This window comes from Schistocerca cancellata, chromosome 1 (assembly GCF_023864275.1).
Source record: "Schistocerca cancellata isolate TAMUIC-IGC-003103 chromosome 1, iqSchCanc2.1, whole genome shotgun sequence".
Lineage (NCBI taxonomy): Eukaryota > Metazoa > Arthropoda > Insecta > Orthoptera > Acrididae > Schistocerca > Schistocerca cancellata.
Genome location: NC_064626.1, coordinates 1,116,732,424 through 1,116,758,720, shown reverse-complemented (window position 1 = coordinate 1,116,758,720; position 26,297 = coordinate 1,116,732,424).

Here is a 26,297-nt window from a genome sequence, read left to right as displayed (position 1 = left end):
AAAAAAAATTGTTGTAGCTTCCTCCAGGCACAAAAAGGTGCCCCCAGAAATTTTATCCATCCAGAAAAACTTTTTTAGCTATCACAAGTAAGCTTTTCAGCCATATCATAATCTATACTGTGGTTGGCGAATCTTCTGTATTTTGGGCTTAACTATCAAAAAAGCGCGAATATGTCAAGATGTTTTAATTTAAATGTATTTGAAGCTGTCAGATAGGTCGAAAAGCTAATTGCCTTCTTTCCATCTCTAACTCTGCTATGGTAGGAGCGTCTTTAATACTGGTTCCCAAATTTTACTCTCATAATTTTAACATTAGACCACCACGGTTTGGCAACCGGTGTAGATTTTTGTTGTCTTGCTGACGACTGATCCGGTATAGCTTCTTTTTATTGTTTTTGGAACTTAAATCGTGGTAACGGATAAAGCTTCCACAAAACAACAGGACGACTATTAATTACATGTAATCGTCTATCTTCTTACAAAATTAAACCGATTCGTACGGGTCTGAAACACAGAAGTGAGAAAACTCACAAAAAAGTGTTTTTTACACGTAAAATCCGAATGAAGTTAGATTTCTGAAAGAGAGATTTCAATTTTATTGTAAGAATTCACTGTTTATTTAAGTGATTGACTTTAAACTGTTTCCATGCATTCAATTCACATAAGAACGAATTTTAAGTGCTACTTTTAGAGCGACTTTAAACCATCGTATCTCGACACCGGATAAAGATTTCTGGATAAAATAGTTCCGTTTTAACTACCCAAAATCTACTTTCGTGCAAAATTTGAACCGATTCGTAAAAGTTTAAATTATGGAAATGGCACACTTCAAAAATGTCCCAGAAAAACGTGATTTTGCATGTTTTGGCGCTTAAAATCCGAACTGTGCACATGAAAATGATACCATTAGATCAGCATTAATTTCAGCCTAATTAAAATCATTTGCGAAAGGAATTAATTGGTTCGCACAATATTTATACAGGTGTCCTCTAAACCTATACCCTTCCATCGGCTTGCAAAAGAGTGTAACGTGGTTTACCGTTCCAAATGACTCGTTTGCAAGTCATGCGATTGCGCCGCCCTTTACATAATCTCAGGTATCGCTTCGCATTGACTACAGAAATGTATGACTTACGAAGAGCTGCTCCGCCATTTACCACATTCGCTTTATCTCCCAACGCACAGAGCTAACAGAACTGCTGGTAGCACTTCTGAACTCGCGTGTTTTCTTTCCACTGATTTCATGTAATTTTTTACAACCACTTTTTCGTAACCATTCTTAAGTAACTGTGCGCCATATAATATGGACATTGAGCAACAAATTTAATAAATATTTTAAAACAGTGTACTTTTACTGGTGTAAAAAAGATGTTTCACAAGATGCAATTGATTTTTTCTTTTCTTTCTCAAGCAGCACAAGTTCTCCTCGTGATTCAAGCTAGCTATCTCCATACCAAATTTCATCGAAATCAGTTCAACAATTTAGTTTTTAACACGTACCTGACAGTTATTTTAATATTTAATAATACTAGTACGGAAGTGTGAATTAAACACTTCCTGAATTGTATAAGCATTGCATTCATTACATTGAGTCGCGTTACTTAGAACATATCAATCAATCAAAGTATTTTCACAAATATGATACAGTTCAGATATCAAAGATTAAACAGCTTGTTAGAAGACTAAATACGTTTTCCTATGCAGCTTTATATTGTTCAGACAAGGTAAAACTTTAAATTAAAATACCCTTATTTCCATGATACGATTTTGATTAAACAAAGGCTGTACGTTGCCACAAGCTACGCTCAAATTACCTGTGAAAGACCCCATGAAAATTAGACTAGTAATTTTGGAGATTACCAGACAGACAGACAGATATCACGGTTCTGCAGTTTTGTTATTATTATACAGCAATAGAATTCTCAATCAGTTACAAACTGACTTAGGTAAGGAATTTTAAAACAACTTTTTCAAGAAGCTAATGCAAAACATAAGGTTAATCGTTATTCATCCTTTTCTTCTTTGGAAGCTTAATTTTTTGAGCAGTTCAGGAGAACTCTTCCGCGTAAGGTATTTAAACGTTTCACTGCTCAAGATTCTTTAGATGGATTAACACAGTGCAGGAGCCAGTAAGACTGCAGAATAACACAAAACATAGAACAATAGACTTTTGCTTACTGTGTGTTATAAAATCAAGATGATGAATCCACGAAAATTTAAATTCATAATTGACGATTTTGTAAGAATTAGCAAACAAAAGATAATTTTCGAAAGAAGCTTCACCTGCAACTAGTTTACCAAGTTATTCAAAATTCGAGCAGCTCAGTAAATAAACCCAATAATGAATCTGCTGGAAGACTGCAAATCGCAGCATATAGGAGGGGGTTTCAGCAGTGCTGAACTGCAAAAAATGGAATACTCTTGCACATATTTAACTGAAAAAAGTACAATGAAAACGAAACAAGGATTACTTAAAATGTCTGGGACTTGATAAAACACGCGATTCCTTGATTACTTCGTAAGAGAGTGCATGTTTAAGGACTTGGCTATACCGAGATTCATGTGTAGATGTTATTTAGTGTATGTGTCATTTTTTGTGAAATCACAAAAGTCGAGATTTGACAAAGCTTTGTGTCTATGTTGTCTGATGTAGCTTATACATTTTTTCTACACACTGCAGGAAAACAGTGTAAAGAGAAACACTATAAGTTATATATGTTATATATTTTAGATGCGAAAATAACGTTTTGCGAATCTTATGTACACCGAGGTGACCAAAGTCGAGGGATACCTGTTAATATCGTGTCGGACCTACTTATGCCCGGCACAGTGCAGCAAATCGACGTGGCATGGACTGCCTCTACAGCCTTCCATAGTTGCGAAAGTGTTTCCGCTGTAGGATTTTGTACGCTAACTGGCCTCTAGATTATGTCCCATAAATGTTGCATGGACTTCATTCGCTCGAATTGTCCAGAATGTTCTGACATGACGCGTTGTCATCCATAAAAATTCCCTCGTTGCTTGCGAACATGAAGTCCATGAATGGCTGCAAATGGTCTCCAAGTAGCCGAATATAACCACTTCCAGTCAGTAATTGGTTCAGCTGGACCAGAGGACCCAGTCCATTCCATGCAAACACAGCCCACACCATTATGAAGCCACCACCAGCTTCCACAGTGTCTTGTTGACAACTTTGTTTCACGGCTACGTGGGGTCGGTGCCACACTCGTACCCTACCATCGGCTCTTAAACAGAAATCGGGAGTCATTCGCCCAGGTCACAGTTTTCCAGTCTTCTAGGGTCCAACTGGTATGGTCACGAGTCCAGGAGAGGCGCTGCAGGTCATGTCGTGCTGGTAGCAAAGGCACTCGCATCAGCCATCTGCTGCCATAGCCCCTTATCCCCAAATTTACGTTCGTCGTACGGCCCACATTGATTGCAGTGTTGCTTGTCTGTTAGCAGTGATAACTCTGCGCAAACACCGCTGATGTCGGTCGTTAAGCGAACGCCGGCGACCATTGCGTTGTCCACGGTGAGAGATAACACCTGAAATGTGGTTTTCTTGGCATGTTCTTGACACTGTGGATATCGAAATGTTGAATTCCCTATTGGTTAGTGAAATGGAATGTCCTATGTGTCTAGCTCTTACTACCATTCTGCGTTCAACGTCTATTAATTTCCGTCGTGCGACCATAATCACGTCGGAAACCTTTTCACATAAAAATGACAGCTCCTCTACATTGCCTTTTTCTTTTATATGCGATGCTACCACGATCTGTATGACAGTATATCGCTATCCCACGACGTTACAAATAATACAGATAAGGAAATACTGTAAGTTACACCAATATTGTTAGTAAACTTATGTATTTTGATAAATAATTCTGTCCGTTTAGATGCTTTTGAATTTTATAATAATACAAAATTATTGACACTGGTGTTAGAACTCTGCAACTGGTACAATAACAATACTGTCCTATTTGACTTCACTTTGTTTAATTGACTGTTATGTATTACGTTTTCTTCAAAAAGGCTTTGGTCTTTGTGAGTTTTTATTTGGTAAGGCGCATGTGTGCCGTGGCCGACTGGTTTCCTCTGCCGTATAACATAGCGTGGCCACTGTGGTACCTGCCACACAGACCAAAGATGTTAAATGGGTGAGCTCCAGTATGCTGAAGAGAGGCTTTCTATGTTTTAACAATAATTTATTGTTAACTGTTCTTCTGAATTGAGATAATATTATAATAAAGGTAATAAGACTTGTTAATTAGCTTTGTTGAGCAAAAATATAACATAGATAGAAAAAAGTAACTTATATATCAGCAAACCTAACTGGACTGTATTTTACGTCAAAGCGACCATACAATAATCCTAATCAAATTTTTTCCTAGGTAACAGTCGTTTTTGGACTGAGTCTGATTTTCGAATGAAAATATCAGAAACGAGAACCATTATAAAATGGCTCCAATTTATGCAGTTAAAGTGAAGCTTACGTATTTTTGATAAATAATTCAAAGTGGAAATACTGTAAGTTAAACCAGTACTGTCAATATTGTTAAGTTTTTGAATATGGTGCCAGTTTACACTACCTTGCATTTTTATTTTCTGCCACCGTGATGTGGATTTCTCCGTCCTGGATTGTGACATTATTGCATTGTCCCTCACCTACTTCTAGGCAACACACACGTGTGATATATGTGTGGTACTGTGAAGTGCATGAGCCGGCACGAGAATTGAAGGTTGGCCAAAGTGGCCCAAAGAGTAAGCAGCTATACTACTATTTTTTGACGAAATTAATAAACCAAATGAATTTAAGAATTATGGTTTGTTGGTTGGAATATAATAATCGGGGAACAGGTGGTATTACATGGGGGTGTTACAATGGCGCTTCCATATTTACAAAAACTATTGTAATGTGAAACATGTCATACACTGTAAATTTTATGTTTTTTAAACATTTATGAGTTATACGATAAATTTATTTCAAATGAAAATGTCGGAACGAGGGACCGATGGACTAGCAGTTTGGTCCCTCACCCCCTCTTTTAAACCAACCAACCAGTCAAATGAAAATGATTAACAAGTTCGGTGCTCTTAAAAAAAAAAGTGTTAGAAAGCTGCTAGAAGATATTCACTTCCAAGGAACTTTTAATAAATCGTAATTATTTTGGAACGGACTTGACACGATACTCAAATAATAATGAATTCAATTGTAATGGCAGAGGAGCATTACTTTCGCCACTAATGTCTATGCTTCGAGCAGGAGCTATCAAGAAATGCTTAATAATACTCTGAAAGATAGTAAATAACAGTCACTAGAAACAATATACGGTTAGCGATGAGCTATTTTCGTAAAGAAGCGAATAATTTTTTGTTGTGAAAAGTCTGGAGTTCATACTTCTCTTCTTCCACCACACCGCTACCGACGGACGTAAACTTTTTCTTATTCTTTCGCTCCAGGGGCTGTTATCAACTTTACTGAAGATACTGGTCCTAAGCAAAACTTGGAGAAGGATTAATGAGCACGTGTTTCTCGTCTGTAATAACGTAGTTGTTCTCATCCCCGATTAGTTTAACTTGTGCTGTGTGAAACTTCAGAAATTATAACGCAGAAAATAAAAAGCTCCTGATCCCGAAGATGAGCTATACAGAAGCTGCTGAACATAATAAAAACGTGTTTACAACTGTCGCTGTAGCCTCAGAAGTAGGACTATATCCATTCCATCCGCATTTTAGTGTAATGTAGGAAAGAATATTGGATTAAAAATTTTAGCGTGCAACTGCTCATAACTATGTGCAGTAAAACGTAGGGCTCAGGAAATTTCGAAGAGGCAGAGTGTGTGTATTGACTTCGAGACTAGAGGAGATTATTAATTTTATTTATTTATCAGGTTCCGTCGGATCAAACGAGCTTTAGCTACTTGATTATGGAACGAAGGGATAAGTTTCTGCTTCATATCGTGTGTGCCCTGTAATGTCTCTTAATATCTTCTTTTCTTTACTTGCACATAAAATTAATTCATTGGAAGGTGTGGCTGCGTAAGAGTAATATGTATAAATTAACTACGATGAACTCTGGATCATTTAGAAAGAAAGTCAAAAATAACCATGGAACTCAAAGGAGGCAGATTCGACATCGTTTGTTTCTGTAGAGTAATCAATGCAACGGGCGCATTTCCTAAATCTCTTGTAACAGTGTATCCCCACAGAAACTATATAACGATTAAAAAAAGAAACTCTGAAAACCATGAGGAAAGAATCACATGATGAGTAATTGTTCATGGTGTGTGTCTAAGAGGACCCTGGAACGTTTATTCTCTTGGTACGGTACAACGGAAGACGATGTTAAAACTCATTTATATCAAGTGCTGCCTTCCTAAGGATAGAGAAAAGGAGGCAGAGAGAGGGGGGGGGGAGGGGGAATCATTCTTTGCTGAAGCGCTAAGAAGTTCTCTCCCTTGAAACTTTGCCTACTTGTGAATCGATGCTCATCCTGCCCCCGCAATTAAGCAGTAACTTAATCAGAAGTGAATTGTTTCCATTAGTTATTCACACAGAGCGAACTCTGGAGAGAAAATAGCGATGTCTAACGACTAAGTCTTTACTTTCAGTGTTATTACTGCTCATTGTTCAAACAAAGTAAGTCAAGTATCACATATACAACTGATATATAGGCAGTTTTCCGTATTAAATATCGCAACGATTATTAATGTAATTTTATAGCAACACTGTTATTTCTATTTGCTACTGACATTCGGTATGGATTTAATCTGACGTTAGCAATAAAATCAAAGTTTTAAGTGTCGAAGTCACAAGTATGCTGCGTTTACGGCGTCCACGTTTTCATGAATGAATAGAGATCGTAGGAAATACTGCCCCTCTGGGCAACACGAGCATAAGAAACAATCCGCTTTGGTGACGGAAGTACGAATTTGCTGCACCTTTTATACAGGTAATAAAAAACTGATATTATTAATAACTTAATCTATTAAATACGTCTATAATGTTCCAAATTATGAATGTTTTCGTTCAGAAAATTTTATTCTGGATTGTGCATATCTCCAGTAATTTTTCCGACTTGTCACAGCACTTGCACAGTTACCTAATGTTTGACGCGAGATCTACAGAGCCTTTAACATCGTGATAATCACATGGTGTAACTTTTTAACGGTTACTAAAACATCTCTCAGAAAAAAAGTTTTCAATGAATAGTGACAGACTATTGAACATAAAAGAACATGTGTAGATTTAGCTATTGCATGAGGTTGGCATAAGAAGATGAAAACTGCTTAACAACAAAATACAGAAATTGTAATATATTTTAAAGTTTCAGGCAATTAACAAGTCGCATTATCTATCGAGAATGTGGTCTACAACTTGTAACGATTCAAGATGAATGTTACTTAACTTGCGTGTCTTCTGCTGGTCCACTGACGAATAAATGCGAAATTTTCATGCTTCACAAAACTTATTCACATTAATGACATCCTAGCTGCATACTCGTCATGTAAACAAAACACAGACAGACTTCACTGATCTCTTTGACTTCCAAAAGTAACTTCGAAACTGACTCCTCGCAGCATCGGTGCATCGCTTTATATAGAATTTTAACAATAACTTCAAAAAAAAGCATTATTAATTTAGTACATTTTTGATGTTACAATTAAAATTTACAAAACGTAAAGAAACTGATGTTACAGCCGAATAAGGTATAAAATACAATACTCAATGACAATCTTTTATAGTAATATCTTTAGTTTTCCATAAGAAAATCATTCTGAACTTTAATACAATAATGTCTCTCGTATTATTTTAGTTACGTAATTAATTGCAGTTTGGATTTGGTTACTAATATTCAATGGTAGTACAGAGCTCGTGCTTTATCCAATTACATACATACAATGCACAAATAAAGCCTCAAAGTCTGTGAATTGGAAAACTGTTAGATGTAAACAATTGGAGAGTTAATTAGAAATGTAATTTCAAACAATATTAATTACAGAGGAAGACATAAAAATAAATAACAAATGAAAATACGTCGCTTGGTAATAACTTTTAAGCTGTTTCTCAAGATAGTGAGGTCTTCTGTTACTGGATTTTTAGATTACCATTTTGTTAATTAGAAGCAGTGATTTTTTCGTGCTAACATCTCTGCAGTCTCTAGTTACTTATTGCTAAGGACTTATTACTTCAATTTCTTGATTAGTTACTTAATTTAGTATATGTACATAATTTTATCAGTGACAACAATCCACCGATAATAATGACAATGCACGTCCGTCCAGAATAGTCCACATCCCTTCGCAATGAATGTCAAGTTTTTTATCAAATAGGACAGAATGATACATATAAAGACACACATACGGTACAAGGCCTTAGGAAGCACTGAATTGTCCAATAACTATCCGGATGAATATTTAAAAAAATTAAAAAAAATTGTATCGGACATTTCATGAGTCCTGGGGGAGGCTGTACCGTTATAAACTCTGTCCATATAGACAGGACGTTATTTGAGGAACCTCATGGAGAGTTATAACATCGCCATGGCATTGTTACGAGGAGTGTTCAGTAAGTAATGCATCTATTTTTTGGGGAAAATAGGTTGGTTTTATTGAGGTCTCCAATGCACCACGTTATTCCCCATCTCGTGTCTACAAAACACTATTCTTCAACATAATCTCCGTTCAAATCGCCCTCTCACTATGAGAGCCTGTGTGCCCTCATAGTACCACTCAGCTGGTTGGCGTCGGAGCCAACGGTCTGCAGCATCAGTAACCTCCCCGTCATCCACGTACTGCTTCCCGTGGAGTGGATTCTTCACTGGGCCAAATGGAAGTTGGATGGTGCGAGGTCCGGGCTGGAAGGTGGATAAGGAAGAACCAATGACGACAGACGTCTCGCTCAACGACTAACCGTGCTTTTGTTCACCGTCAGATGATGCTTTAGTTTTCCGACAAAACAAAAATCAGTGACAGCTTTCTGCTTGTATAGGGGCTGAAGCGAGAATATTCCACGACGTCTGATAACAAATTACGCATTTTTCAACCGAAACTGGCCGAAAAAAAGAGTTGCATTGCATATTGAACGCCTCTAGTACATATCCTAACTGAAGCCAGTGAATCACAGTGGATTGCAGAAGAACCGAGAACACGAAACACAATTATATTACATTTGTCTTGATTAGTGACATATTTTACATGGTGCTGTACAGTCTGTCCGTAAATTAATTCTGAGATTGGTAAATATAATAAAGTGTTTCATATGCTCAGAAAAAATAAATCTACAACTACTCCTGTACACCGGGTGCGTAAATTCTATGACTCTATGACGATATTGCAGTTACCCTGCTCATAAATAGTGTTAGTAAGATATAGTGGCAAGTTTACAAAACCTTGTATTATATTGTGCTTTATGTTAACCGGGTCCTAGAATCGACGGCGAGGCTCCGTCCCCGCCGCAGCCGCAGTGGTCCATAACCACACGACGACTACCGCAGTCCACTTCACCCCTCCACCGCCCCACACCGAACTACTACTGTTGCTTCAGTTAGAAGCTGGTGAGCCTCAAGCAGTTGCAGGTGTAGGCAGGGCACAACATAGTTTCAGCAGCATATTGAAAAGTAAGAATATAGGGAAATCAGTAAAGAGAAAGAAAGTGTTGTTGTTAGGTAGTTCCGATGGAAGAGATGTTGGCCACCTTTTTGCAGGATGAACTAGGGTCAGAATAAAGATCACCAATTTTTTTAAACCTAGTGCTGGTCTGGAGCAGGTGACAGAGGATTTAGGATCACTTTGCAAAGCTTTCACTAAGGAAGACACTGTTGTTATAGTGGGTGGGGCAGGTAATAGTATTGACAGAGATCCTGAGTACAGTATAGAGTGTGACCTGGCAAAGATTGCATCAGCATTGAAGCATACTAGTGTTGAGTTTGTATCTGATCTTGGGCGCCATGACCGACCTCATTTGAACTCTTCTGTCAAGAGAGTTAATTTGGAGTTGGAAGGCTGCTTATGTCGGGTGCGGGGTCACACATTGGTATGGTTCCTGTCGATTCTCTCAATCGGTGGGAGTAGGGGCGTACACACGCTCTGGTTTGTCGCCTACTGTACTACACACATCCGACAACAATGTCGATAAACAAGAGGAATATATGTTCATAGAGATCAAATCCTTTAACAGAAAGTGCTTAAAATGTGTCCTTTACAAACCTCCTAAAGTAGGCGGGTTCGCCTGCTTCGAAACCGCCCTCTCTAGTCTCGAATCGTCATATGAACATGTAATTATAGCAGGTGACACTAACATTAATTTTCTGCGAAATAGTCCTTCCACTGGGAAATTTAAGAGGATGCGCTCTTCCTCAAATATGACGCTACTTCAGCTGGCACCTACTCATCACACAACTACCAGTCACACTTTCATAGATATATTCGCAACGAAATCTCCAAACAGAATAATCCGCACCTCTCAAATATCTGCGCCTGGCATGTCTGCCCATGACATCATTTTCATGACGTATTCGCTAGAATGTCCTAGAAAGAAACAAAAACTGTCTACATACCGAGACTTCAAACGCATAAATTTGCCTGAACTCGAAACAGAGGCACAAGAAATAGTTTGGGGGATGACCTCTACTCCCCTCATGGACATAAACGACAAACTCCAAGATTTCACTAACAAAATTACCCAACTATATGACAAATACGCTCCAATAAAGACCAGAAAAGTAAAAAGGAAACCTGTATCTTGGCTGACTGATGAACTAAAACAGCTCATGAATCTCAGAGACGCTGCACATCAAGCATACAAGATACACCCTACACCTGAAAATCACACTGTATACAAGCAGAAGCGAAACAAAGTCAGTCAAGCGGTGAGAAACGCTAAGCTCAGGCAAGCCCGTACATTAGCTGACAATAGATGTAGACCAGCTATTCTGTGGAAAAATCTCCGTAGTCTCGGTTTAGGCAAAATAAAAGTTGCAGAAAATCCCATGGTCCCAGCTGAAGAACTAAACCGATTCTTCACAGTACCCGCAACCACAACTGAACGGAAAAAAAAGAGGATCATTGATTACTTCATGGGAATGAACGACTGTAGCAAAGAAAAATTCTATCTACGGCACGTCACTTGCAGTACTGTCAAGAAAGCCATAATGCGGATTCGATCAGCATCTACTGGACATGATGGCATCACTATCCAGATGGTAAAACTTATTATTGATCAACTACTGCCCTCTATAACAGACATTTTCAACGATTCATTAATCACAAGTGTTTTCCCTGAGGCCTGGAAACTGGGACAAATCAAGCCTCTGCCTAAAAAGGACATCGCCACAGCAGCCTCTGACTACCGCCCCATCTGCCTTCTTCCTGCACTATCAAAAGCCTTAGAATATATAGTCCATGACCAGCTCACCAACTATCTAACTACTAACAACCTACTAGACGAATACCAATCAGGTTTCCGTAAACATCGAAGCACAACATCCGTACTGATAAAAGTGACAGATGACCTGAAACCTGTCATGGACAGACAAGAAGCGACTATCATTTGCTTCTTAGATTTCAGCAAAGCATTTGATACTGTCGACTTTGACATCGTAATAGCCAAACTTAGCGGTCTAAATTTCACACCAAGTGCAGTGCAATGGTTTCGCTCATACATGACGTCTCGTCAGCAACGCGTCCTGTCCGGGAATATAAAATCACAATGGCTGCAGGTAGTGTCAGGCATTCCCCAAGGCTCAGTACTAGGTCCCATACTCTTCTCTCTATATGTCAATGATGTGTCATCGGTTTTGACTTATTGCAAATATCATATGTATGCTGATGACCTTCAGTTGTATCTAAGTGCGAAACCAAGCAATCTTAAGAAAGCTATTGAAAATTTCAATACTGATCTCGATGCACTATCAAAATGGGCACAGGACATAGGACTAAAACTAAACTCATCTAAAACCCAAGCGGTACTTGTTGGTCACTCTAAGCTCATTAGCTCAAAACATCGGGAATCCGTACCATCTCTTATCCTAAATGGAACAAATATTAACTTCTCTCCCTCAGCAAAGAGTTTGGGAGTAATAATAGATAAAAATCTAAATTGGACAGAGCACGTAACTGCTGTGTGCAAAAAAGCATCAGCATCCCTTCATGTCCTACAAAAATATAAAAAACTCTTCCCTTTCGATCTGAAAAAGAAATTAGTACAAACGCTTATACTCCCAATCATTGACTACAGCGATATTATCCTACAAGGCCTCTCTCAGGAAAACTCGCGACGTCTGGAACTGGTCATGAATGCCTGCGTCCGATATATCTGTGACCTTCGACTTTTTGATCACATTTCACCAACATATGCAAAATTGTCCTGGCTGCGTGCAGACAAACGCAGGGATTTCCATACACTTTGTCTCATTTACTGCCTTATAAATGTACACTGTCCCTCATATCTCTCCTCGTCCTTAACGCTTATGTCGGTACAACATGACAGAAACACACGTTCCCATCATAATAAAATCCTCTCTGTTCCACTGCATCGCTCAGTCACCTTCTCCAAGTCCTTTATAGTAGCGGGAACCCGACTCTGGAATAGCCTCCCTCGTTACGTTAGAGAACTTAAAAACATGTCCGGCTTCAAAAAACAGTTAATGACGTATCTACTTAAGCAACAGTAATGCCTTCCTCTGTACATGAATGCACTTCACCTCATTACTTCCCTCTTTCCCCCCTCCTTAAATCTCCCTTCCCCAAAACTCGCTTTACTAGTAAACATATACTTTACACACCAAGATATTAATGTACATCTGCACAAATCTTCGTTACTATTGCCAATTTTTCTCATTTTTATCATTATTATTTGATTTTTTTACTGTTACTATTATTGCTTTTATCATAATTTGTATGTATAGCACCTATTGTAAAAATACTACCAGTACTTATTAGGTCTTATTCATTACTCTTTATTCATATTGTGACTAGAGTAATCAAATTTTCTTATTTAAACTATTGTCATGATGTAACTCTGATGTGTGAAATGCTGCATGTGTGAAACACTGGTCTGATGTAAGAGAGGGCCTGATGGCACTAATCTGATCAGGTTAAATAAATAAATAAATAACAAATACTAGGCATGGCCTTCACCTCAACAGGAAGGGGTAGGGTAAACTGGCTGGGAAAATAGCAGGAAAGTTAAAGGGGGGGAGGCACTGTCATGAATGATAAAGTACCAGTGGTTATAGGGTTCAGAAAAGACCCTTTTTTAGGGTAGTGAGGACAGAAAGAAACCAAATTTTAAGAGAGCTTAGGACTGAGACAAACCTTCAGTTTGAGAAAGAAACCAAAAAACATAATTCTAGCTTATTACATCAGCATAAACAGCTATTGGTTAAGCATTTACAACAGTCAGCAGATATTTTACCTGTACCCAATTTTAACTCAGTCAATGTGAAATGTCAGCTATATTTATTGCATCAAAATATTCGAGGACTGCAAAAGAAAATTAATGACTTAAGTATCTGCATAGACGAATTAGAGTCTTCAAACCCAGCTGACATAATCTGCCTCTATGAACATCATGTGAGCACTGATATAGAACTTTTAAGTGTTACAGGGTTTAGGTTAGCATCTCACTTTTGTAGATCAGAAATGGAGAAAGGAGGAGTTGCCACATTCATCAGGAACTGTCATAAATTTAAGAACATAGATATTCATAAATTTTGCCTAGAACAGCATATGGAACGGAAGTAGAATTTCACAAAAAATCCTTCATAATATTAAGTGTATATCGAGCACCTGCAGGTAACTTTAATCTGTTCGTAAACCACCTTGAAGCTGTACTGGCCATTTAACAACCAAAAACAAAGAAGTAGTGGTTGCTGGTGATTTCAATGTAGATTTCCTTAAACACTCTCAGAATAAGAACTTATTTGAGTTAGTAACACTATCATTCAACTTAATTCCCACTGTAAAGGTCCCCACTAGGGTAGCCAATTGCTCACAAACAGCTATTGATAATATCTTTATAGAAAAGTCCACTGAACAAAATTATATTACAAAACCAATAGTTAATTGCCTCTCAGACCATGACATGCAGTTCCTTCTGTTACATGTTAATACTGAACAAGATATGAAATCCGTTAAATCTGAGCTCAAGAGGGTAATCAATAGGCCAAAAATTGATTATTTTAGGACACTCCTTAGAGACATTCACTGGACTGATGTTTACAGTGCTCATGGCATGAATGAAAAATATAACACTTTTGCTAATAAAGTGCTTACCTTATTCGAACACTGTTTTTCCCCAAAACGTACCAAGGTTAGAGCAAAGTCTTCAAAGAAGCCATGGATTACTCAAAGAATAGGGGTATCTTGTAAAACAAAAAGAAAACTGTATCTGTCAGTTCAAAACAGTTTCGATTTTGAAAAAATATTTAAGACTGTAATATGGACATCAAATCAAATATATTACAAGGAAAAGATAGTCATAACAGATAACAAAATAAAGACTATATGGGATATAGTGAAGGAGGAGACCAGTAGAACCAGACATGAAGAGGGACAAATAGCATTAAGAGTAAATGATACATTGGTGACAGATGTGTATAGTGTTGCAGAACTTTTTAACAAACATTTTATAACTGTTACTGAAAAGATGGGTTGTCTGGTTCTGTAGATGCTGCTATGGAATACCTCAGACCAGACATTTCAAGTAACTTCCATAATATGAATTTGACCCTCACTATTGCAGCAGAAATAATATCCATCATAAAATCATTAAAATCAAAAACGTCTAGTGGGTATGATAAAATACCAACAAAGTTAATTAAAGAATGTGATTCTGAGTTTAATAACATATTAAGCTATCTGTGTAACCAGTCATTTATCAGTGGAATATTTCCTGAATGGTTGAAATATGCTGAAGTTAAGCCACTGTTTAAGAAGTGAGATAAAGAAATAGCATCAAATTTCAGTCCAATTTCACTTTTGCCAGAATTCTCAAAAATTTTAGAAAAAGAAATGTACAATCGGCTTTATAACTATCTTATCTCAAATAACATACTGTCAAAGTCACAGTTCGGATTTCTAAAGGGTTCTGATATTGAGAAGGCTATCTACACTTACAGTGAAAATGTGCTTAATTCATTAGACAAAAAATTGCAGGCAACTGGTATATTTTGTGATCTGTCAAAGACATTTGACTGTGTAAATCACAATATCCTTTTAAGTAAATTAGAATATTACAGTGTAGCAGGAAATGCTGCAAAATGGTTCAAATCTTATATCTCTGGCAGGAAACAAAGGGTGTTATTAGGAAAGAGACATGTATCAAGCTATCAGGCATCATCCAGCTGGGAACTAATTACATGTGGGGTCCCACAAGGCTCCATTTTAGGGCCCTTACTTTTTCTTGTGTATATCAGTGACCTTTCATCAGTAACATTACTAGAAGCCAAGTTCGTTTTTCTTTGCCAATGATACAAACATTACAATATATAGCAAATCAAGTGTAGTCTTAGAAAGGTCAGCTAATAAAATATTGGTAGACATTAATCACTGGTTCATAGCCAATTCTTTGTCACTAAACTTTGAAAAAACACACTACATGCAGTTCAGAACTTGTAAGGGGTGTCCCACGAGTATGTGCCTAACATACAATGACAAGCAGATAGAGGAAGTGGACATTGTTAAATTCTTGGGATTATAGCTTGCTAATAAATTCAACTGGGAGGAGCACACCATAGAACTGCTGAAGTGTCTTAACAAATCTCTATTTGCAATGTGAATTGTGTCAACATAGGGGATAGAATAATGAAAAAGCTCACATACTATGCTAACTTTCATTCCATAATGTCATATGGGATTATTTTTTGGGGCAATTCATCAAGCCAAGCTAAAGTTTTCTGGGCACAAAAACGTGCAGTAAGAGTTATATGTGGTGTGAACTCAAGAACAACTTGCAGATGCCTGTTTAGGAAACTAGGGATACTAAATACTGCTTCCCAATATTTTTATTCCTTAATGAAATTTGTCATTAAAAATATATCACTTTTTGAAACCAACAGCTCAATTCATGGAATCAATACAAGAAATAAGAATAATCTTCCCAAGGAGTTAAAGTCACTTAGCCTTGTACAAAAAGGTGTGCATTATTCAGGAACACACATTTTAAATCTCTTGCCAGCAGCCATAAAAAGCTTAACAAACAATGAAATTCAGTTTAAGAGAAGACTAAAGGATTTATTGGTGGCCAACTCCTTCTACTCCATTGATGAATTTCTCAGTAGAACCAACTGATTTGTGTATATATATATATATATATATATATATATATATATATATATATATATATATATAACTTCTGCACAATTTCAGTACAGTAATGTGTTCATTGTAAATAAGTATTTAGTAGTTGTATTACACGTTTATTACCTTATAAATAAATAAAAAACTTTTTTAATTTTAAATTCAGTGCATTAGTATTTGTAAAATGTTCTTTCATGTAGCCACTTGGGACATGTGGAATGGTACATTAGCTTATTTGTTTGAGTTGTAAATATTTGTCATGTATTGTTGTTTTTCTGACATGTTCTACATCCTGGAGGACCTCCTCACTATGGATCAATTGGAATGAAAGTAAATGTAATCTAATCTAATCTTCAGGGTTATTCTACGGTTCGGCCCCTGGCGGAGCCCCCTTCCCCCTCCTAAGGGGACGTCTGACACCAGACGAGTGTAACCCCTATGTTGGCGTGGTAGAGAAATGGCGGTGTACGCGTATGAGTGAACTTTTTTGCGAGGCGGAATAAGGGGAACCAGCCTGCATTCGCCGAGGCAGATGGAAAACCGCCTAAAAATCATCCACAGACTGGCCGGCTCACCGGACCTTACAAAACCTTGGAAAATTATTTTAATTCCAATTTTATTTCAGATTAGCTGAATTCTTCGACTGGAGAGTGTTATTTTCGATGCACATTATTGACAAGAAATCCCTTGTGTATGAGGTAGTAATTACAGTCTTTGAAAGTGTTGTGATAACAATTATGAGAGGAAACCATTAGCTGCTAACGACTCAACATGTGCATTAAGGAGGGCGATGGAAAATATCCAGGAGGTGTAGAGATCAATCTGCTAATTCACTTGCATCTGGACAGAAAATGAAAAATGGCGCCCCACAGTGACCACAAAGGTTCGCGCCATCAAGATCGAAGGTGAACTCGTTCGGAGCTACAAACCGTGCTGGCAGTTCAGCTAGGTATCCATTCTTAAAGAAAGCATATAGAATCATGTTGGTGTAACGGGGTGATGAGAATTGATGGAATGTTATGGTACGCAATCGAATGCGAAATAGTCTGTCGTGGAGCTTATTGTGAAATTGCCTATCCTTTAAGGCGTAGTTGCGGATAGTGCTGTGACATATTTTATAAGCACGAAAAAAAAAAAACACATCCAGGGGCTGGATTTGTCTGGCAGTTCCAAATTGTATGAACACACTTTTCAGGGGGGATGGTTTGCTATAAAGGAATATGATTTTTATAAGCAGACCAGGAATCAAGTAAAAACAAGTTACGCTGATCAGCAAGAACATTATTACTACTTACCTAATATCCGGTGCGTCCACCTTTGGCACCAATAACAGTTGCGACGTGTCGTGGCGTGGGAGCAGTGAAGCCTTGTTAGTTCACTGGAGCAAGTTAGCACTACATTTGCAGACAGAAGTGACGTTTTTTTTTTTGTCATTATTCTACTGACTGGTTTGATGCGGCCCGCCACGAATTCCTTTCCTGTGCTAACCTCTTCATCTCAGAGTAGCACTTGCAACCTACGTCCTCAATTATTTGCTTGACGTATTCCAATCTCTGTCTTCCTCTACAGTTTTTGCCCTCTACAGCTCCCTCTAGTACCTTGGAAGTCATTCCCTCATGTCTTAGCAGATGTCCTATCATCCTGTCCCTTCTCCTTATCAGTGTTTTCCACATATTCCTTTCCTCTCCGATTCTGCGTAGAACCTCCTCATTCCTTACCTTATCAGTCCACCTAATTTTCAACATTCGTCTATAGCACCATATCTCAAATGCTTCGATTCTCTTCTGTTCCGGTTTTCCCACAGTCCATGTTTCACTACCATACAATGCTGTACTCCAGACGTACATCCTCAGAAATTTCTTCCTCAAATTAAGGCCGGTATTTGATATTAGTAGACTTCTCTTGGCCAGAAATGCCTTTTTTGCCATAGCGAGTCCTCCTTGCTCCGTCCGTCATTGGTTATTTTACTGCCTAGGTAGAAGAATTGCTTAACTTCATTGACTTCGTGACCATCAATCCTAATGTTAAGTTTCTCGCTGTTCTCATTTCTACTACTTCTCATTACCTTCGTCTTTCTCCGATTTACTCTCAAACCATACTGTGTACTCATTAGACTGTTCATTCCGTTCAGCAGATCATTTAATTCTTCTTCACTTTCACTCAGGATAGCAATGTCATCAGCGAATCGTATCATTGATATCCTTTCACCTTGTATTTTAATTCCACTCCTGCACCTTTCTTTTATTTCCATCATTGCTTCCTCGATGTACAGATTGAAGAGTAGGGGCGAAAGGCTACAGCCTTGTCTTACACCCTTCTTAATACGAGCACTCCGTTCTTGATCGTCCACTCTTATTATTCCCTCTTGGTTGTTGTACATATTGTATATGACCCGCCTCTCCCTGTAGCTTACCCCTACTTTTTGCATAATCTCGAACAGCTTGCACCATTTTATATTGTCGAATGCTTTTTCCAGGTCGACAAATCCTATGAAAGTGTTTTGATTTTTCTTTAGCCTTGCTTCCTTTATTAGACGTAGCGTCAGAGTTGCCTCTCTCGTCCCTTTACTTTTCCTAAAGCCAAACTGATCGTCACCTAGCGCATTCTCAATTTTCTTTTCCATTCTTCTGTATATTATTCTTGTAAGCAGCTTCGATGCATGATCTGTTAAGCTGATTGTGCGATAATTCTCGCACTTTTCAGCTCTTGCCGTCTTCGGAATTGTGTGGATGATGCTTTTCCGAAATTCAGATGGTACATCGCCAGACTCATATATTCTACACACCAACGTGAATAGTCGTTTTGTTGCCACTTCCCCCAATGATTTTAGAAATTCTGATGGAATGTTATCTATCCCTTCTGCCTTATTTGACCGTATGTCCTACAAAGCTCTTTTAAATTCCGATTCTGATACTGGATCCCCTATCTCTTCTAAATCGACTCCTGTTTCTTCTTCTATCACATCAGACAAATCTTCACCCTCATAGAGGCTTTCAATGTATTCTTTCCACCTATCTGCCCTCTCCTCTGCATTAATAGTGGAATTCCCGTTGCACTCTTAATGTTACCACCGTTGCTTTTAATGTCACCAAAGGTTGTTTTGACTTTCCGGGTATGCTGAGTCTATCTTTCCGACAATCATATCTTTTTCGATGTCTTCACATTTTTCCTGCAGCCATTTCGTCTTAGCTTCCCTGCACTTCCTATTTATTTCATTCCTCAGCGACTTGTATTTCTGTATACCTGATTTTCCCGAAACATGTTTGTACTTCCTCCTTTCATCAATCAATTGAAGTATTTCTTCTGTTACCCATGGTTTCTTCGCAGCTACCTTCTTTGTACCTATGTTTTCCTTCCCAACTTCTGTGATGGCTCTTTTTAGAGATGTCCATTCCTCTTCAACTGTACTGCCTACTGCGCTATTCCTTATTGCCGTATCTATAGCATTAGAGAACTTCAAACGTATCTCGTCATTCCTTAGTACTTCCATATCCCACTTCTTTGCGTATTGATTCTTCCTGACTAATGTCTTGAACTTCAGTCTACTCTTCATCACTACTATATTGTGATCTGAGTCTATATCTGCTCCTGGGTACGCCTTACAATCCAGTATCAGATTTCGGAATCTCTGTCTGACAATGATGTAATCTAATTGAAATCTTCCCGTATCTCCCGGTCTATTCCAAGTATACCTCCTCCTCTTGTGATTCTTGAACAGGGTATTCGCTATTACTAGCTGAAAGTTGTTACAGGACTCAATTAGTCTTTCTCCTCTTTCATTCCTTGTCGGAAGCCCATATTCTCCTGTAACCTTTTCTTCTACTCCTTCCCCTACAACTGCTTTCCAGTCACCCATGACTATTAGATTTTCGTCCCCGTTTACATACTGCATTACCCTTTCAATATCCTCATACATTTTCTCTATCTGTTCATCTTCAGCTTGCGACGTCGGCATGTATACCTGAACTATCGTTGTCGGTGTTGGTCTGCTGTCGAACCTGATTAGAACAACCCGGTCACTGAACTGAACTGTTCACAGTAACACACCATCTGCCCTACCTTCCCATTCATAACGAATCCTACACCTGTTATACCATTTTCTGCTGCTGTTGATATTACCCGATACTCATCTGACCAGAAATCCTTGTCTTCCTTCCACTTCACTTCATTGACCCCTACTATATCTAGATTGAGCCTTTGCATTTCCCTTTTCAGATTTTCTAGTTTCCCTACCACGTTCAAGCTTCTGACATTCCACGCCCCGACTCGTAGAACGTTATCCTGTCGTTGATTATTGAATCTTTTTCTCATGGTAACCTCCCCGTTGGCAGTCCCCTCCCGGAGATCCGAATGGGGGACTATTCCGGAATCTTTTGCCAATGGAGAGATCATCGTGACACTTCTTCAATTACAGGCCACATGTCCTGTGGATACACGTTACGTGTCTTTAATGCAGTGGTTTCCATTGCCCTCTGCATCCTCATGTCGTGATCATTGCTGATTCTTCCACCTTTAGGGGCAATTTCCCACCCCTAGGACAAGAGAGTGCTCTGAACCTCTATCTGCTCCTCCGCCCTCTTTGACAAGGCCGTTGGCAGAATGAGGCTGACTTCTTATGCCGGAAGTCTTTGGCCGCCAATGCTGATTATTTATCAAAATTTAGGCAGTGGCGGGGATCGAACCCGGGACCGAAGACGTTTTGATTATGAATCAAAGACGCTACCTTTCTTTTTATTTTTATTTTTTTGCATTTTGTTCGTTATTGATCGTTATGTTTGGTCGTTGCGGACGTCGCAAGACATCCTGTTCAAGTTCGGTGGTTGATCCTTCCACTCAGTTTATTATTACAGAGGCCAACCGGCTCTCTGACCGAACACGCTGAGCTACCGTGCCGGCTGCACCTAGACCACGGGTACGTACGTCCCGTAAATTCCGGGGAGGGAGGCGATTAGCTCTGACGCATCCCAGATCTGATGAGTTGGAGGGCCAGTGCATCAGATGGAACTCGCCACTTTGTTTCTCGAACTACTCCGTCACATTCTGGCCTTGTGACAGATAAAAAAAGTGTGTGAAATCTTATGGGACTTAACTGCTAAAGTCAACAGTCCCTAAGCGTACACACTACTTAACCTAAATTATCCTAAGGACAAACGCACACACCCATGCCCCAGGGAGGGCTCGAACCTCCGCCGCGACCAGTTGCACTGTCCATGACTGCAGCGCCATAGACCGCTCGGCTAATCCCGCGCGGCGCCTTGTGACATGGCGCATTATCTTGTTGAAAAATGCCACTGCCGTCGTGAAACACGATCGTCATGAATGGGTGTACGTGGTCTGCAACCAGTGTACGATACTCCTTGGCCGTCATGGTGCCTTGCACGAACTCCACTGGACTCATGGATGCCCACGTTCCACAGAGAAAAATGGAGCCGCCGCCAACTCGTACGCCGCCAACCTGTACTGTCCCACAGTACAGGTGTCAAGAGCTGTTCCCCTGGAAGACGATGGATTCATGCCCAAGGTATCGGGATTCATCAGACCATGCTACGCTCTGCCACTGCGCCAACGTCCACAGCCTATGGTCTCGTATACATTTCAGTTGTAATTGCCGATGTCGTGGCGTTAACATTAGCACTTGCGTGTGTCGTAGGATGCGGAGGCGCATCGTTAGGAGTGTCCGGTGCACTGTGTGTCCACTTTTGTATTCTGCGCAGAATTAAAGTCTCACGTTAGTTCCGCCAATTTACTGCCTGTCCTGTTTCACCAGTCTGTCCAGCCTACTTTGTCCGACATCTGTAATGAGCGATGGCCGCCTGACGTCACGACGTCTGGACTGGGTTTCACCACGTCACCTTTGTTTCGCCGCGTGTTGAAGATACTTGGCACAGCACTCCTCGAACACCCGGCAAGTCGGGCACTTTTCGAAGTGCTCGTGGCTTGCCTCCGGGCCATCACAGCCTGCCCTCGGTCAAACTCAGACAGATCGCACGCCTTACCCATTCTACGCAAGGAGAGCACTCTCACTGATACTACATGCACCGTGCACGTGAACTCCAGCCTTTGAGACGACAGCGAGAGAACTTAAATACGAGGGCCGTTCAGAAAGTAACCTCCGGTTGATTTAAAAAAATACACCAAGTTAAATAAAAATATTTTAATATATACATCTTACAACTACATCTTTGCACCATTTTTCTACATAGTCTCCATAGCGATTGAGGCACTTATCGTATCTCTTCACAAGCTTTGAAATTCCTTCTGCATAAAAATCACCCGCTTGTGCCTGGAGCCAGCCTGTGACCGCATCTTTGAGCTCTTCGTCGTCATCAAACCGCTGTGACCCGAGCCATTTCTTAAAATGCATGAAGAGGTGATAATCACTTGGCGCCAGGTCTGGGCTGTGAGGTGGATGGTTGATAACGTCCCACTTGAAGGACTCAAGAAGGGCCGTTGTTCTGCGAGCAGAGTGAGGACGGGCGTTATCGTGCAAAAAAACGATACCGGAAGTCAGCATACCACGGCGTTTGTTCTGTATAGCCCGTCGTAACTTTTTTATTGTTTCACAGTACACGTCTTGATTAATGGTCGTACTACGTTCCATGAATTCAACCAACAACACCCCTTTGGCATCCCAAAACACCGTGGCCGTCAGTTTTCTGGCAGAAAAATCTTGCGAGGCTTTTCTTGGTTTGGTAGGCGAATTTGAATGTGCCCACATCTTTGATTGTTCTTTTGTCTCAGGGTTCACGTACTTAATTCAGGTTTCGTCACCGGTCACGATTCTGTTTAACAATGGTTCTCCTTCGTCCTCATAACGTGACAGAAAGTCTAATGCAGAGGCCATTCTTTGAGTTTTGTGGTGGTCGGTAAGAATTTTGGGCACCCATCGTGCACAGAACTTACGGTAACCCAATCTTGCTGTCACTATCTCGTACAAGAGAGTCTTAGAAATCTGTGGAAAACCAGTAGACAACTCCGACATTGAGAAACGTCGATTTTCACGAACTTTTGCATCAACTGTCTGAACGAGTTCGTCAGTCACCAATGATGGTCTACCACTCCTCTCTTCATCATGAACGTTTTCTCGTCCACTTTTAAATAAACGTACCCATTCACGGACAACTCCTAAACTCATAACTCTTGGTCCGTACACGGCACAAAGCTCACGATGAATAGCTGCTGCAGAATATCCTTTGGCTGTAAAAAACCTTATGACAGCACGCACTTCACATTTGGCGGGGTTTTCTATTGCAGCACACATTTCAAACTGCCACAAAAATTAAACTAGCGCAGGTACGACGTTCACTCGACCACGGCTTGATGCCGAGTGATCTGTTGAGTGCGTGAACGCACAGATGGCGTCGCTACTCCCCCCACAACCCGCACTGTGACCGATCGGAGGTTACTTTCTGAACCGCCCTCGTACAAACCGAAGAGTGACACATATAGGAGGATACAGCATCTCTCCAAGTTTAAATTCGTAATATGTGCCGTGGCGTAGTTGCAGCGCGCGCCACTAGGGGCGGGCGTGTAAGAATATGGCGCATAATAGAGCGACGCGTACACTTAAGTGTCCTTGAATTCGTGACGATTCAACCGAACAGTTTCGTATCGAATATCACGTAAAAGCTCCAAAAGACTGAACAGTCTATGGGTTGTAAACGCATTCTGTGAGACCGGCTCCTTACGTGATGCGAAGAGTCCCCAGCAGAGAAGATGGAGCGTGGTTCAAAATGGCTCTGAGCACTATGGGACTCAACTGCTGTGGTCATCAGTCCCCTAGAACTTAGAACTACTTAAACCTAACTAACCTAAGGACAGCACACAACACCCAGCCATCACGAGGCAGAGAAAATCCCTGACCCCGCAGGGAATCGAACCCGGGGACCCCGGCGTGGGAAGCGAGAACGCTACCGCACGACCACGAGATGCGGGCAATGGATGGAGCGTGTATGGGAATCTTTCGTAAGCATCCCAAAGGAATCGGCGGCACGAGCGAACGGAGAATTGCAGATGTTGCAAATCAATTTTTTGGAGCTTTCTATGCAGACTTCTGTGTATAAAACAATACTAGCTGCAGTTGTTAATTGGGACAGTGAGCTTCGTTCTGACGGTTGCAATGACTTTCAAAAACTCCTGTAGGAAGATGGTTTTTCACAGATGTTGGTTTTCAATGGCGAAGCAAAGTCTATGTTTCCGAAAAGTGGAATCCTCATAACGAGCGTGTTTGGGCTACAGAACATCCACACGAGGTTGTGGAAGACGTTCATGATTCACCTAAAGTTAATGGATTTTGTACCCTGCCTTCTTCAAAAGTTTAAGGCACATTTCTCTTTGCGAAGAAAAATATTACCTATTTATTGAGGCTTGACATGCTGTAACAATAGTGTATGCTATAATTAGAGCAAAACGGTGGAGACTTCATTTTGCAACAAGGTGGAGCTCTGCCACACTTCCTTTCACGCATTTGTAATTACCTAAATGCCGAACTGCCTCTGCGTTGTACTAGATGTAGTTCTCATAGAGAATCTCCTCTTCAGTGGCCTCTCACCTCTAAGTGATTCCTTCGTATTGGATTCTGTCATAGTACGTCTCTCCCTGCTTGTAATGCCACTTAATATCGAAAAGTTTGCAAGGAAGAGTAATTAATGCAATCGCTGATGTCGACCATGCCATGTTGGGATGTATGTGGCAAGAGTTTGACTACCATACTGACGTTTGCTGTGGCATAAATGGAGCCAATATTGAACACCTATGACCTGAGTTAAAAATTTGGAGAGGTGCTCTATCCAATGATATGCGTTCATCTTCTGTACACATTGTACATTTTGCACTCTCGTCTTCCTAAATCTTGATAATCGACTATTGGACCTGACAGATGAGCGTGTGGAGACTTTTACAACTTCCATGTGTGAACCTTCCTAGTGCACCAACATCCAGCAGCTTGTTCTAGAATAACCTGGCTTCGTTTTTCATAACCACTTTTCCTTTTGTTGCAGCTGTAATTTTCAGAATTCTGAGTTAAGAATTTAGAGCCCATATTTACTACACTTTTTTTGCTTCGAGTGATCGTTCCTGTCATATCGCTTAATATTGACAATTCCTCCAAGTGAAGCTTCAGAAAATTTCAGTGTTTCTTTATTTCTTATTTACATGTTTGTCATACACGTTAGTTGCTGCTTTACATATGAAACATCCACTTTTGTGTAAGACTGCAAGGACAGTTCTAAAGATCCAGCAAATGCTCTACCAATTCAAGTACCGTGGATGAGTAGAATGTCGATTGCTAGAAGTAAAAGCGAACCAAATATTTCGTCCTGTGATATCTGAAGTATAACATTCATGTTTTTACAAAACTGGGCTAGTGGACGAGAGTCGCGGAAAGTGACACTGAGCGTCAATGGCAGATGCATTTTATGCTTCTCCACGAGTGTTGCATGAGAAAAATCAATAAAATTCGTGTTTAATTTCAGAGCGTGTAGCTGCTATGCGGTGAAATAACAAGTTCCACACAGAAACTCTGTCTTTAATGTTATTAAAATCGTGGTATGCATGAATAAATTACATACCACCGACATGTTATTGAAGCAGAAGCTTCTTCACAATGAAATATTCGGTGATAGAACGAATTTCGCCATACATAATGTTTACGCCTCACAGTGAGTGTCAAAAATGAAAGATTAAGAAGAAGAAAATGATGGAAATATTTGTCCGGCGATTTCCAAGGAGACTTGATAATTGACGTTTGGAAGCAAACTGCGTCAGGGTAGCGACACTGCACACCGAGAGTTTACTGCGGAGATGGATGACTTCAGCGCTACCTCGGTACTACTACACAGAGTTTTTGGAAATAGCTGGAAACTACAAATCGGATTAAGAAAAAGTTCTACTAAAAGTTGTTGGGCTCTAAGGGGGACACACAGCGACACCAACATCCAATGACACCAATCCTGTCCCACGACCAAGGGGCTGGAGGGAGTTAAACTTTGAAATCTT